At 44.8% G+C, this 14,757-nt stretch overlaps 1 long non-coding RNA gene across 1 annotated transcript; it reads left to right on the forward strand.

The window, feature by feature from the left end:
• The first annotated feature begins 6,083 nt into the window (after nt 1-6,083).
• LOC311434191 lies at nt 6,084-14,436 on the forward strand. The gene is made up of 4 exons (XR_014691310.1): nt 6,084-6,198; nt 6,385-6,445; nt 13,966-14,059; nt 14,214-14,436. It is a non-coding gene; the product is annotated as an uncharacterized lncRNA (long non-coding RNA).
• The last annotated feature ends 321 nt before the right edge of the window (nt 14,437-14,757 follow it).

The raw sequence follows: 14,757 nt of genomic DNA on the forward strand, positions 1-14,757 counted from the left end.
TTTCAACTTGCAGAGTAAGAGCCTGAATAAATTGCAGAGAACTGCCTTTCACAAGGAGATGAGCAGTTCTTCCCTGCTCTACGTCCCGCAGCATGCTTTGGGAACAAGGTTACATCTATCTGAGTCATGACGACCAAGATAGCTCGGGCTGCATGAACTGCAGGCGGATTTCCAAGCAGAGAAGAGAGGTGGGGCCCGCAGCATTTGGGAACGAGAGGAGCCCCAGGACCTACACTTGCCAGGAGCCTCTCGTTCACGCCGAGGCCCAGCGCTCCTTGCAGGCAGGTTGGCACCGTCCTACCCGCCGAAGAAGCAGCATCTCTTGCTGGCTTCCCACCAGCACGCAGAGTCTCTAATTTAGGAAGGCGAAGTACAGCCTCGCATGCCAGCCGTGAAGAGCTACCGCCCCTGACGTGGGAACAAGGACAGGCACATCTCTGCGGCTCACGCCCTGAGTAAAGGCACGCTGCCTTCTGGCTGCAAGCAACGGCAGCGTGCAGAGGGATGAAGGGGCCTGGGCTGCTCAGTCCACAGAAAACTCGGGGGATCTGGTTGCTGCCACCAGCTGGGGGGGTTGAGGAGATGGAGCCGGGCTCTTCCCAGAGCTGCAGAGCACACAGGGGCAGAGGTCTCACCCTGCAGCGAGGCAGATGCCAGCTCAGTACAGGGTCAGAAATGTCACGGGGAGAGTGTGCAGTACGGGGACACATGGCCCTGGGAAGATGTAGGGTCTCCATCCTTGGAGATATACAAAATTTGTCTGTAGGGGGCCCTCTGCAACTTGCTCTCTCCTTCAAGGTGCCCCTGCGTGGAGCTGGTCCTGACCCTCCTCTGTTTTTCTGTGATTCCAGGTTGTTACACGTTGTTTAACTGATGTGGCTGTGGAAAGGCACTTCGCTGTGTTTGCCCTTCTTTCTTTACCTTCAGATTGGAAGTAGTACTTTATTTCCATGAAGGTTCTGCCCTCCGTTTTCATTGTGGTTTTTAAGATTTCAGGGTGCACACAGAGGTACGGAAGTCATAAAGAAAACGTGAGTCTTCAGGAAGGCAAAGGCAAGGCACTGCTGTAGCAGTTTTCTTTCTTGCCCAGGTATAATCAAAATGTACACCCTAAAAAAAAAAAAAAAAAAAAAAAAAAAAAAAAAAGTTTCTTGGTGAGAAGAGCTGAAATTATAAAGTATGTTTGTCAATTTTCCCCTTCTCCCAGGTCTCCAGGAATATGGGATTTTTTCTTCTCATCTAGATGGGTGCCATGAAGTGCAGTGAGAATAGTGCCACCTGGTTTTTCCCAATCATGTCTACATGAGGATTTGCTTTAAATGACATAGAAACGGATCAGTGTTGACTTATACAGAGCTCGTGGGCATTTGCAACGTGAGGCTGAATTAAACAGCCCTGCAAGCGAAAGGCAGTGCAGGACAGCACCTTCTGGTTACAGACATTCAGAGAGAGACTTCCATTCTCTACAATGCTAGTGATGTCAAAAAAAGATCTCCTGCCTAACTACAACTACCTCCTTCCCCTTAGACCTTTCACCCTTGGAAAAGACAAAGCTTTTTCCAGCAGTGGTGCTGGAAGCATTTTATTACCTTTCCTGCAGGCAGAGGTTTCTCTCCGTAGGGATACATGAGAGTGGTCAGGTAATGAATGGGCTGATGGGCTGAACATCTGCAGGTGCTCCGTAATGACAACAATTAAGCTATTCTGGAGCTATTACCATATTAAATTAACTGACTGCAATGCTATTAATTAGAATTCATGTTCGAGAAATGAAACAGCACAGCAATTACATTGGTATTTAATGACCTGTAAAAGTAAAATACAAAAATGCCAAATTTCCTCCTGTAATTCATTTAGTGTTGGAAGATGGTGGGTCAGGCTGCTCCCCCGTGTAACTCCAGCTACTTCTGTAGTTTTGCAACATGAATGATTATGACTCGAGTTACCCTTTATCTCAAAAGGATGATTATTTGGCAACTGATAATCAGAACTCCAACAGCTCTGCCAAAATTTAGAAATCAGGGAAAGTTCAGCTAGACTCGTCCTGAAGTCCGAAACTCAATACAGTTTTGGGAAAGGTTCAGAAAGGTTTGTGGTCTCAGCAATGCGTTTACAGACAAGATCCAGCAGCGTTTACTTTTTGCATAAGACTTCAAGGTCTTTACTTTCCCTCAGCTCCTTTCCTTGACTAAAGTAAATATAAGTGCTTCCGACTTCATATTTGCTATTGAATTTCTCAAATTCTGTGACACGGTGACTTCTTCAAGGTAAATCCTTGGAAACTGCAGGAGATGTGTCCTGCCTGGTTCTCTGGGGTTTCGTGATGTCAAGACCTGGACCTGTCTGTCCTCGTGCACAGCAGCTGCAGGAGCTTCGTGAAGTGTGCTCACCACGGGCCATGCCTGGAGCTTTGTTCTTGCTCTTGAACTTGCTCTTGCTCTGCCAGGGTGAGCTCACCGAAACAGCCCCTGCTTGTGATTTTGTACCACCTTACAGCTGGGAGCCTCGGGTGCCATCCGCTCATGAACTGAGAAATGAAGTACGGAGAACAAGCTGGAGCAACTGAAGCACTTGTGGGTTGCTGTCTGCACGAGCAATACAGACTGGGCCAGCCAGCTCCTATCCATGAGCCATCATCCAGCGTGAGGTAAGTTTGTAGAGCAGCCCACAAGGTGTTGCTTTTGGCCTGAGGGAGCTCTGAGCCGAAGCTGCTTCCAGCCCTTGTTGCTGCTGTCTGAGCTGGAGCGTTACAAAAGGGATAGCAGTGATGGATGTCACCCTTCTGTAGCTCGTGGCCCCGGATCCTGGCTTGTCCACGCGTTTCACGTTGCATGCTTTTCATGGGAAAAGCAGAGCCATGGCCCAGGGCATGTGCAGAAAATTCTCTGGAAGAGAAGCTGCTGTACTTACCCTGGAGTCTTCCACAACAATGCCTATTTCAGGCTGATTTTCTTCCCCTGGTGAGACGGGAGAAACGGTGGAATTTTAATGATTCATTTTATGGATGGGTCTGAATGTTTATTGTTGTTTTAACTATCAAAATGTACAGAGGCTGGAATCCATCCAGAGAAATGAAGGCGATTTCTTTTATTTCCTTACTGCGTGGGGCAGTGAAATATTTCCATCTTTCTTACAACAGCCGTTTGCCTCATGAGCAATGGGGCAGAGAAATTTGCAAGTTTGAGGAAAAACTGGATGGTCATCTACACTGGAAGCTTAACTGTGAGGTGTCACTTCTTATCTGCTGCAGGTTTGGGGCTTTCTGATCTTCTCTCTACCTGTGCATTCATAGTCAAAGCTGTTAAAAATAATGTTTTACCGTCCCAGAACTTCTTGGCTCCAGTCTCCTTTACATTTACTTTCTCAAGGCTTGATGCAAGGACATGGCTTATTTATTTTTAATCGCAGTGAGTTCCTGAGTGTGGCTCTGTGCTTGTGGGAAGCTGCAGATATAACTTGACATGCCCTGTACGAAATCCCAGGAAGGTATTTTTGTTTAAATATCAAACATTGTTTAGCCTCAAGTGTTTTAAATCAGGCTTAATCCCTTCTGCCTCTTAACCAGACTGTACTACCCCATAATTTTAAAAATAGTTTTATATACATGAGCAGGGAAACAGCCTTGACAGACCGCCCTGGTTGTCCTCATAAACGTTTGAGGCAAACTTTCAAGCCTTCAGAGCAGGCTTAATGTAAAAAAAAAAAAAAAAAAGAAGTAGGAAGGCCCATGATTTATGTCTTTCTACTTGAATTTCAATAAAAAGGGATGATGGGGTGTTGCAAAAAAATGGATTAATGGATTGTACCTGGAGTTTTGCGACCCTCCAGACTGAGCCACTATAAATGTCCAAGTGTGACCTGTTGCGCAGCCTCTCTGTTGGAGCTCTTTCAGTGACGCTCTTGCAGTGGGCTGGGAGATAGAAATGCCTTGGTGAGGCTCTCCTGTGGCTCAATTTCCCCCCCCAAAAAATGTGTTTTGTATTATGATTGTTGTAATTGCTGTTTTATGAAAAAGGCAGTGTGCTTGAACAACTTTTCCTTTTTGTATGGATGGTAGAGGCTCAAAATAGTTCCTTATCTCACTTTGGAGGTTTTTTTGTCCAAAACCCTTTTTATTTTGGAATGAATAATAATAATTTAATGTGGCCTGGACTTGTTCTTTGGCACTATGTCCCTAATACAGGACGCTTCTTGTGTTAAGGTGCTAAAGTTTGATGGGGAAAAGGTGTCTCAACTTCCACCATTTGTTGCGGGGATTTTCACAGGGCACAGACAAAAATCCCAAAGTTCTGCGTAACGCATCGGTCTCACTGTAAAACCCGAACGGACTCTTTGTGGATGCTCTGTGCCTTGGCAGATTGGTAAATTCAGGAGTCCAGAGGGTGACATATTCCCTAGAAGTCCAACTTTATGTCCCGGGGGTCTGTCCACCTTGCCAAAGCCACGCTTTTTCCTCTTCCACGCTGGTTTTGATGATTAAACAGAATCATCAGGCCGTGAGAGACAGGCACGGGAAACACAAAGCTGAAAATAATTGTTCCCTACCACACAACCGAGGATTCAGTTCGAGGATCCAAGCCCACACAGCATTATGGGTATTAATTTTAGATAGTCACCTTTTTGAAGCTTATCCTAACCTAATTAAGTGTCTGTTTTCCCCTCAGGGCTGGCACTTTTACTAGATGAGATAACAGCTGCATCTCTGCGAGGAGTCTTGTGAAGGGCAAAATATTTGTTAGCGGTTGCTATTTTCAGCCTTGCCAGAATAAACAAAGTGCTAGGCACCTGCAGTCATTTCTTTTCAAAAGTCAGCACAATCCGTACGTACTCGGGGGGTCAGCAGAAGAAGGAGCAGGGGAACGGGCGGGCTCAGCCGGGAGGCTTTGGGAAGATGCTTCTGCAGGGAGCGATGGGCTCTTTGGTTTGGAGGCCCGGGGGATGGTTAGGTGATTAATAATGCTCTTCCAGCAAGGGTGAGGAATCTGCAGAAGAACAAAGTACTTTGAAATTGTTCGTGCATCTTGGGACGACGCAGTGTGAGCCTCGCCTTGGCTGTAAACAAGACAGCTAGCAAAAACAAACTGGAGGAGTTCAGACAGAGGCTAAGGCAAGAGGAAAGCAGAGAATATTTTAGTCCTTGCTCTGTTTTTGGCAATTAACCACAACTAGATTTCAGAACGCATGATTTTAGACCCTGCCTGTCTAAATATGTCTTCAGCTCGAAAAAAATTAGGCTTTGGGCTTAATGTGCCTCAGAGAGTTGTATAAATGAGATCAGGAAAACTCCTTACACAAGAAAAACATTCCTGACTGTGTGGGAGAGCAGATGGCACTTGGGTAAACTGTGTTTGTGGGAAGTCCCCCTGTGCCCTTAGGTGGCAAATGGCTACTGCCTCAGCTGTTCCCCTGCTTGGGACTGCAGGAAGCTGTAGAGAAAGCAAGCGCTGATAAAATGCACCGAGTGCTGCAGTGATGCAGAGAGGGTCAGTGCTCAGATATTTCAAGGGTCAGCACTGGTGAGCTGCATTGTTCTGCTGCAGGGTTTTGTAGCCCAGCTCATGTTAGGTGGCAGGCAGCAATGTTTAAATTGCAGATGTGTTGCCGAGTGGTGCCTCTGGACACTGCATCAAACCCCAACTCAGGCTACAGGGAAGGAGCGGAGGGGGATTTGTGTGCCAGCACCATACCCAAGGAAAGGGCAGGAGTGAATGCACCCACAGGTGGGTCTGGATAGGGATGAATGACCTGCTGCTGCTCCCCATCACCTGGCTGAGGGCCTCTCATGGTAGGAGAGCTGTGTGTGTGGGTACATGGCGCTGAGACCTCTTGGGGGGGGGTCACCCTTCAAAGGTGAGAGGTAAGACCTCCACCAAAGTCTGTCTGTGAACATCACGCCATTGTGCCTGCAGGGTTACGATCCACACTGCCCTGGATAAAGGTATTTGGGAAGAGTGTCAGGGCCCTGGGGCCTCTGCTAGGCCTTAATGGCCCTGATGAGCCTCACCTGAGACCACTTTGCCCACAGCCCAGCCCCCTGGCCCAGCAGTCCTTTTTCTGCTGACGCTGCAGCAGGGTTGCTCTCCAGTTCTTCGTGGATCTGCCTTGGTGGCGGCCCTGCTGAGCAGGATTGGGTGCATCCCAACTTCTCCTTGTGGTGACAGTCCAAGCCCAGCAAAGAAGTTGCTGCTTTCAGTGAAGGTAGGGCAGGCGGTAACCGGACTGGAGGGTTAGTGGGTGTTTCTGTAGGTCTTAGGCTAGTTGCTTCCATGTGTTGAGGGCACTGGAGGAGCCTGGAGGGAGCTAGGCTAGAGCTGATCCTTCCATACTGCTAGGATGAGTGGGGTTTGAAAACAAGCTATCGAAAAGTCTGTTTTTTGTTTAGAGCACTTACCTAGATGGCTACTTACCCTGTGTAATTCTGTGTTTTTCCGAGTATCTTTTATGAGTAAGTATGAAACCCTTGTGACTCAGTAACCATTTGGGATGTTTACCCAAGGGAGGCTTATCCTGTCGTCCTGTTCTTGGTCTCTCCTAGTCTGCTTCCTTTCCCACAATAACCCTTCTGTTGTGGTTTGTTGTGGGTTATGTGGGGTGTGCATGGATTATTTTGGGGGCCACTTCTGCGTTATTATCAATGTCACCCCTAGCATTTTTCAAGGAGAGCAGACATTTGCAGGTGGAGAGTATCTGTATGAAAATGCGGTACTTACTTGGGTTGCTATGAGTGAGGAAGTCTGCAAAAAGTCAGATTTTCCAGGTCGATAAATATTTATTATCTGAAAAATCTGTTGTGAAGAGATTTATGAAGAAGCTCAAAACTTGACACTGATGAATAGCCTGCGTTACTTCTGAATTCGGAGGCATCTATGGGAAAAATAAATGTCCTCTTTTTTGCGCCTGAGGGACTCTCAGGGGGCTACAAGAGCCTGGTAAAGCCACGTAGTCAGCTCCTCTGGAGAAACAGTGCTGGAGAACAAAGCCTGGAGAAAAGCACAGACATCTTAAAATCCCAGTGATCTGTTTTCCCCTTCAGCTAGTCTTGTAACACCTCACAGCCTTGCATGACCCCATGGTAGGACAGGGCACAGGGGAACCTAGGGATGGGAAGAGCTGATGGGTGAGCCTTCCCCTTACCAGCAGCCCACCTAAAACCAGAGCTCTTCCAGCAGGCTGACAGCAACTCCAGCTCCTGATTTCCTTGGTTTATGCATATAGACAGCCTCCTCCTGCTTTCAGGAGTGCATGCTCAGGGGAGCCTGGGAAAACAATTTGGTTTTTGCCTTGTTTGTCTTTGCTAATGCCAGAATAGGGGCTATGATGAGAATCAGTCTTTTAGAAATAATGCTAAGGTTGGAGTGCCCGGTGCTTTTGGTGCCCCAGAGATGGGTGGGCTGATCAGCTGAGAGGTGCAGAAGAGATGCTGCTTAGGCTCTCAGCTTACCTTTGTGCTTGTCCATTCATTATAGGAATGAATGCTGGACGAGCACAAAGTCTCAAGCTCCAAAGTTCACTGCAGTGGCACTGGAAATAAAAACTGACTAATGGTATGCAAGGAATCCTGAGGACAATAACTATCACTTAACAGAACCTAATTTCAGTTTGATGATTCTTCCTAGTTGATCTGGGGTATCTTGACCATCAAGTCAGCCTAAATTATCTCCAGTGTTACAAATTTACTTAGCCTGATCTGTTTCCTTTTTTTAAAAAAATTATAAGGTGCCTGTAGTGATCTATCATCCTTTGCTTTCTCCCTTCTGGAAGAAGGGTTATGTTGCCACCGCACACCCTTGGAAGTCAGACAGATCTGAGAGAGCCCTTGCATGCTTTCCCACAGGAATAAAAGGATGGAGCAAGGATGTCTCAGATGCAGCTGGCTGAAGCAATTGCTTTAGCACCAGGGACTCAGCAACATTTTGTGAGGGCTGCATCACTGGTTCTACATACTAGCAAACACGGAGAGTATAGTGAGAGGAGCTGCTGTACGTGTGCCCTTCTCTTATACTTTTTACTGCCCCTTTAGTTATACCCTGTACAGCCACTCTGTAAAGTCCGAGATAAAGCAGCTTTTAAAACTTGGCATAACATTATTTAACTAAGTGGTTAGTTCCCAGCGGAAAGGTCTTTTCAGCTTATCTTTGGAAGACAGGGCTTTATTGCACTCTGGCTCTGTTACAAATTCTCCCAGTTTGCCCTCTGTTGAAGGGAGCTCTTACTCCTGAATTTTTATGCTCTGAGGGTAAAGACCTTTAAATATGGTACATCCAAAGCAAATTACAGCCTTAATCTAACAACAGCTGACTCAAAAATGAAGGTTATCAAATGTATTTGGGAAGGTGATAGTTTTGCCATGTTGCTCCCAGTCTGTAAGTGAAATCTGCACCTCCTTCCCTCACTGCTTGCGTTGAGTAAAGATTTACTCCTGGTGTTCAAAGACGTCTTAGTTGTTAAATATGGTAAGTTCCAGGTAAAATTCAACATGAATTGAGTGCATCTCCGCACTGTAAAGCATGCTGCTCATCTAGTCTGTCTAAGGGAGAGTGACCCAGGGCAAAGCTCTAACTGTTGCCAGGAAGCCTACAGCCCAAGTCCTTGGGAAATCTGACTCAGTAAAGAAATTCTTGCTCTTTTGTTTACAAATTCACTCTTCTGGTAAAAAACTTAAGACTGAAAAATGTAGAAGTTACAGTGTTAAAAGCCCCATATACTTACAACTATTTTTACTGAAATCCTGAACTATGGAGCAAATCCACTTTTGATTTGGCTGTACTTTGAGAACAGAAACCAAATTTAGAGTCAAAATTTACTTTTTTATCATGGACTAAGCGAAAAACGAGCATGACACACAAACATCTCCTGTGCTGCCCCAGTTGCTGTGACATAGCTTTCTGCAGGAAAAGTGTTAAGAAAAGCCACATTAACCTCTTGTATCACATCTAATGTTTATCCGTGAGCAGTGAAATCAAACTGAACCAGCAAATTAAAAGTAGATTTATGGGTGGTAGTGTCTCTTTTCTTTTTACCCTTTTGGAATAGAATAGAAATGAACTAATAGGATTTGGAGGCAAATTTATAATTAAAAGTGACAGTTCCTACCCTGGTAGTTGCATATTTAAGTTTGTATTTAAAGGATACGTTTTGGTTGGCTAAAGCAAAATTAATTCCAAATACAAAAGTTAAAGAATTACCTGTTTGATAGATCTTCCTAAAAAGCCAGTGTGAATACCAGGCTCAGAATGATTTGTTGAGCACACTAAAGCTGCAGTCATGCATAAGCAATGAAGCAAGGCATGTTGTAGCTCTCTTCTGGATTTGCTAATTCTGCTCGTAGTATTGATCTTAACTTTTTTAAAGCTACTCCTGTCCAGTTATGTTTTTGCTTTCCTTTAATGATCTATCTTAGTTAAATTTTGGTCCATCAGTGATATGCCATGGTCGCTTTCCTGAACAATATTATTGTTTCAAGTTGAGGTTATTTAAACAAAAGGTTCTTGAGATACTTTCCTGTAGCACTCAAAAGAGTCTTTTTAGATTTTACAGATTCCACCAGTCTTTGCTGAGGCGTGAAGATTAAATTTTGCCTTTGCTCAAGCTGTCTGTCATTCAACTTTATTCCTTCTGGTGCTCAATACACTGTAGTTTATCAGATAACAATAAACTGAAAATAATTTCTTTAAAAGATTTAAGTGTGAAAGTGCAGATTAAATGGTCAAGATGAATGAATCAAAAGCTCAAAAGTTTTGCAAAGCTGTCGTTGTTTGCATGAAGTGCACAACTCAGTGCAGGCTTAAATCCAAGCAGTACTGAAAATGAGGGGAGGAAGGGATGCTGCAGCTTTTTTGTTTGGAGGAAATGTGGTCCGAGTCCAGCTGTTAAAATTCAGAAAGAGCTTTTACAAATTTAAAAAGAAAATGCTTAATTGCTGGTGGGAAGGTAAAATGCAAATAAGGATACTTGAATGGAAGGAATGGTGAAGAGAGGTTTAAAGAATGATTAAGGGAATTGGTTCCTTAATCCTTAAAGTACATTTCAGCATTTCCTTCTCTTTTACTTTTGAAGTTTGTGAAGTTCTGAAATATCTCTGCCCTTCCAACCACATTCAAGACTGTCTACCATAAAAGCTGGGATATGGGGGGGTCCTGTCCTTCTGGGAACAAGGAGGTCACTTCTACATAATGCTCCTCCTTAGGGAAAAGGGGTTATACCTTTCTCTCCTGAATTGCAAACAGGGATCTGCCAAGGTATGAGCAGGTTCATAATGTTCTTGCGTGGGGAGAAAAGGGAGCTGTGTTTCTCAACTCAAGCATGCACTAGTGTCTAGGGTTAAGGTTTGTGCTTTAGGGATTTGGGCAGAGCCTGGTCTCTCAGTGTGCTGAGTAGAGAGCTGCTCACCAGCTTAAGCCACAACTATGACATTGATATGGTGATGAAGGATTGGGCAGAGACAAGCTTGGAGCTTGTCACAGATTCCCATGAAGGTTCTTTACTCCACTCTGGGAAACCTTTTTGTTTCCAGGCTGCTCTCCAGGGCTTTGTGTATATTGTAAATACAACAGCCCACAGTCTATCTTCCAGCCTATCACCATGTGGCAGAGCCTTGGTCATTTTGAGATCATCAAATTCTTTCCCTTCAAGACAGAGGTCTTATCAAGTCTGTTTCTTGGGAACTGCCTCAGCCTGTGATGTCCTCCAAGGAAGGTTGCATACTTGGGATCAGGCTACTGGATGCAAGTGAAGCCCAAGAGGTGATGTGTGGGCTGTTAAACAGCGTGGTTGTTCATTTACCGGGGCGTAGGCCTGTGCTACGGCCTTGCCCAGTTTATTATTTTCGATGTAGCCAGAGTACAACATCCACAAAAGCATTTGACTTTCTTCGTGATTTGGGCTCTTCTCTCTCCAGCAAGTTGCAGTGCCCGATGCTTCACGGAAGGTCTTATCCTCTGCTTGGTTACACCTGGAGGGAAGCTTCTTCCAAGCACCGATCACAAGAAGTCTAGACCATAAGTCATTTCCAGCCTATATAGTAATGCAATGCATCAGAAACACAACTTCTATTCCAATTCATGTAAATACTCCTCTTCAGAACACCTTGAACTGCTTTTCTTGTTCGTGTGGTTTTGTAGCAGTCAACTCATCCTGGCAAGTCAAGGGGCTGAATGAGTCTGCTCATATCACTGTGCTTTAATGCTGTCGTCGTTAGGTTTCTGCAGATTCTGGTGGATCTGCCTAACCAGTGAGTAAAGATGAGTAAGGAGCATAAAGGGTTTCTTTAACCTTGCTTCACAGGCTTTTTATTTTTTTTTTTCCCCTATTCAATTGCACTTTGATCTATTAGAGTTTTGGTTGCTTACAGACATAAGCCACTGAGGTATATTGTGCTCACTTCCTCGTCATTTGTTTTTCTGTACAGACTGTCCTTACTACTGATTACCTGCATGGTGCCTGAATGTTTTCCTTTTGAAATCCAAGAGGAAAAATACCGTAGCAAATAATCATGTAAACATTCTGTAAATGCTTGGAAGATAACAAGGAAATGAGTAATAGCCAGCATGGATTTGTCATGAACAAATCGTATCAGACTAATCTATTATTTTCTGTGACAGTGTAACAGGCTGTTTGGGTAGGGAAGAGGCAGATGATGTCATGTGTCCTGACATTAGGATGCTCTGACATCCCTGCAGATAAGCTGGGGAACGTGCTCTGGATGTGGATTTTCTGATGTGGTTGGCTTTGTGTCCTCAGCAAGTATTTCTCCATGGGTCACTGTCAAAATGGAAATAAGTTGGCAGCGAGGCATCGTAAGGGTCTGTAGTGACTCTGGGCATAGTCAATATTTTCATTAACAATTAATTGATGGAAGAGGAAGGATGTGTATTAAACTTGCAGATAATGTTAAACAGAGAGAGACTGGAAGGTGTGTGAGGTAGTTCTTTCTGGCTACTAGATCCTAGGAGAATTTCCACTGGTGTGATTGTACATAGGTCAAGGTAATTTACACTTCTTGTTTGAATTAAAGATGAAATTGGAAAGCAACAAGAAGGACCAGAGAGTATTGGTCTGAGAGGGAAAGCTCTCTCATGCTGGAGCAGGGGCTTGGACCAGATGGGCTCCAGAGGTCCCCTCCCACCTCAGCCCTTCTGTGAAGGCTGAAAGACCTGTGCTTGCTTAGTCCAGGGAAGAGAAACCAGGATGAAAGGCAAATCTTAAGCACACAGAAAGCTGCCTTAGCAAGGAAGGGAATAACTTGTTCTCTCTGTAGTGTAGAGGCTGGGAAATGAGGGACTTAAATAGCACCACGAGCCACTAATGTCTGACTCTGGAAAAAACTTTTACCATTCGGGACAATGAAGCACTGGAACATGTTGCCTGGGGAAGGTGCGTGATCTCTCGTACGGGGGTTTCTAAGAAGGAGAGAGACCAAGATCTGTCAGCAATGACGTGGCTACGAGCTGATTTCTGCCTAAGGGGATGGGGATGTGTTAGCTGAAGCCTCGAGTCCTCCGAGCGCTGTTTTCTGTAGCTGCGTGTCGCTGCTGAATTCAGCACTTCCATATTCATGTCTAAGCTCTGGCTGAGTACACAGGGAGCCTGAGGTCTCTCAGGCCTCTCCCCTCTACTTCTCTCTAATTTGGAAAATGAAGCCCAGGAGGGATAGGTCTAATTATGGTCTAGTTTAGAGGCACAAGTATTAGGGAGGGGAGGGATAAAGAACAGGAGCCTGGGTGCGAAATGTCCTGCCCCATGTACCAGGCTCAGCCTTGTTGTGCTCCCAAGAGGCCCATCTGTGATGGCATTAACACCAAGCAGCTCCATCGTAGAGGAGGTTGCATGCAGAAGCCATTGAATTAAAATTTCAGGCAGTAAGGGAGGGCTTGTAATGTACTGGCAGCATTATCTGTAGCAGCACTGCCAGCATATTAGCGATGATGATGGAGTGACTACGGGGGAATTCATTAAATTTACAAGAGTCTCCCCAAATGAATCCACTGGCTAAAATACTAATTGCTGCCCTTGGGAGCACTTTGGCCATTTAGTTTCCAAGCAGAGCTTGCTCTCAGAATAGGATTATGCTACTGATGTTTTGCCTCAGTAGCGTCAACTTCTGTTAGGGTTTTTCAGCGCCATTAATAGTTTCTGTCTGCACGAAGCTCGCTGCCTTACTGAAAACAGGGCCTGCGAGAAACTGTATTAGGAGGGAGACATGTTTCAATTCATGTGAAGTGCTCAAAAAGCATAAATATAAACAACAACCAGTATTATTGGTGGCAGTGATAGCTGTGCAGTCCCTTTTGCTAAAAGAATTCTGAAACTTAAAAATGAACGGATAGAAATCCTCTGCTTTCCTTCTTAAACTGGCAGATATTTTGAGGCTAATGGGTAACGTTGCAAAGTCAAGTGTATCCCCATATCTGTGAATGTATGCTGGAGAAATTGTCCAGAGCTGGAGACTGCAACCCTCTCCAGAGGTTGGGGTCTGTGGAGGATTTCCTGAATGAGCTCGAAGTGCAGTGAGTCACAATCTGGATATATAAGTTTTTTTATTTTTAAGTTCTGATCCTAGTTTAGAGAACTGGAGACTGGATGAAACAGAGCAGATCTTTTCCAGGCGCTGTGGTAGTACCACAGGTCGGATTCTTGACTATAAAATTGAAATCTGTAATAACTTTCATGGGTCGGTAGCTGCAGAGTCTATTTCTTTAGAATTATAATTAAACCGTAATGTGGAAAAGGTGAAGCTTTTTGGATGAGGAGATGGATACTTTTTGTAAGACCCCTAGTATTATACACTAAATATTAAAGATAGCAATCCTAGCAATGGCTGAGAAAGGACAGGATATCTAGGGCTTGTTCATCCAGTGTGGGAATGTATTTCATAGCTAAAAGACTGCGAGTCTTTTATAGTCCTTGCTGTACCATTAATAATCTCTTTTGAAATGTGCTGATAGGCTGTTTTTTTTTTTTTCTGAGATCCTGAAGACAACCATCTGAATGACTGTCTGACAGGAAGGTGAGCTTTTGGGGTAGGAGAGAAGACTTGCTCAGTTCTGTTTCACAGCTGCAGGTAAATCCAAACACAGTTGCAGTGTTAACCGGCATAGTCTTACTGCTGGAGTACAGCTTTCCAGCTGGGCTTTTCTTATTTTGCACGAGATGCAATCCTTGCTTGTCAAACCTGGGAGATGATTGACTCCTTGATTGTATTGCCTTGTTCTCAGTACATTGCAGTGCTTCCCAATTTACCTGCCATATGGCCAGCTCTTCTCAGAAATCCAACTGCACGAGCGATTTGTGCCCAAGAACCCGGGAAGGGAGCACGTTATTCACAAAGTATGTAACCGAGCACCGTGATCCAACCCATTAGCTGGGTGACATCCTTCTCTTTATTTGGACAGTTTAGAGGCTCTGCGGTTTCAAGTGGGAGCTGTCACTTAGACTTTCCTTCCTGTTCTTGACTTCATTTTAATGTCCCACTGGTCAAAACGCAAGGCCTGCAGGGCCGTCCCCAGAAAGACATTCTTTCTTTGACCTGGTGTGTGGGGAGCAAACTCCTGTTGTCAGTATTGCATCAATACAGCTTTATTTTGCTTTATGTTGTCCATCTGATCCATAGCTTTGGTATTTACTCCGCTTGCTGAACTGTTGGCAGGCCTGTGTGAGGTGGCTCCAGTAAAAGCAGGACTGCTGGGATCTAAACTATTGCTAAACTCAAACAAAAACAAAATGCATATCTCCACAGTTCTTCCTATTGGGATCAGAAGT

This window comes from Aythya ferina, assembly GCF_964211825.1.
Source record: "Aythya ferina genome assembly, chromosome: 3".
Taxonomy (NCBI): domain Eukaryota; kingdom Metazoa; phylum Chordata; class Aves; order Anseriformes; family Anatidae; genus Aythya; species Aythya ferina.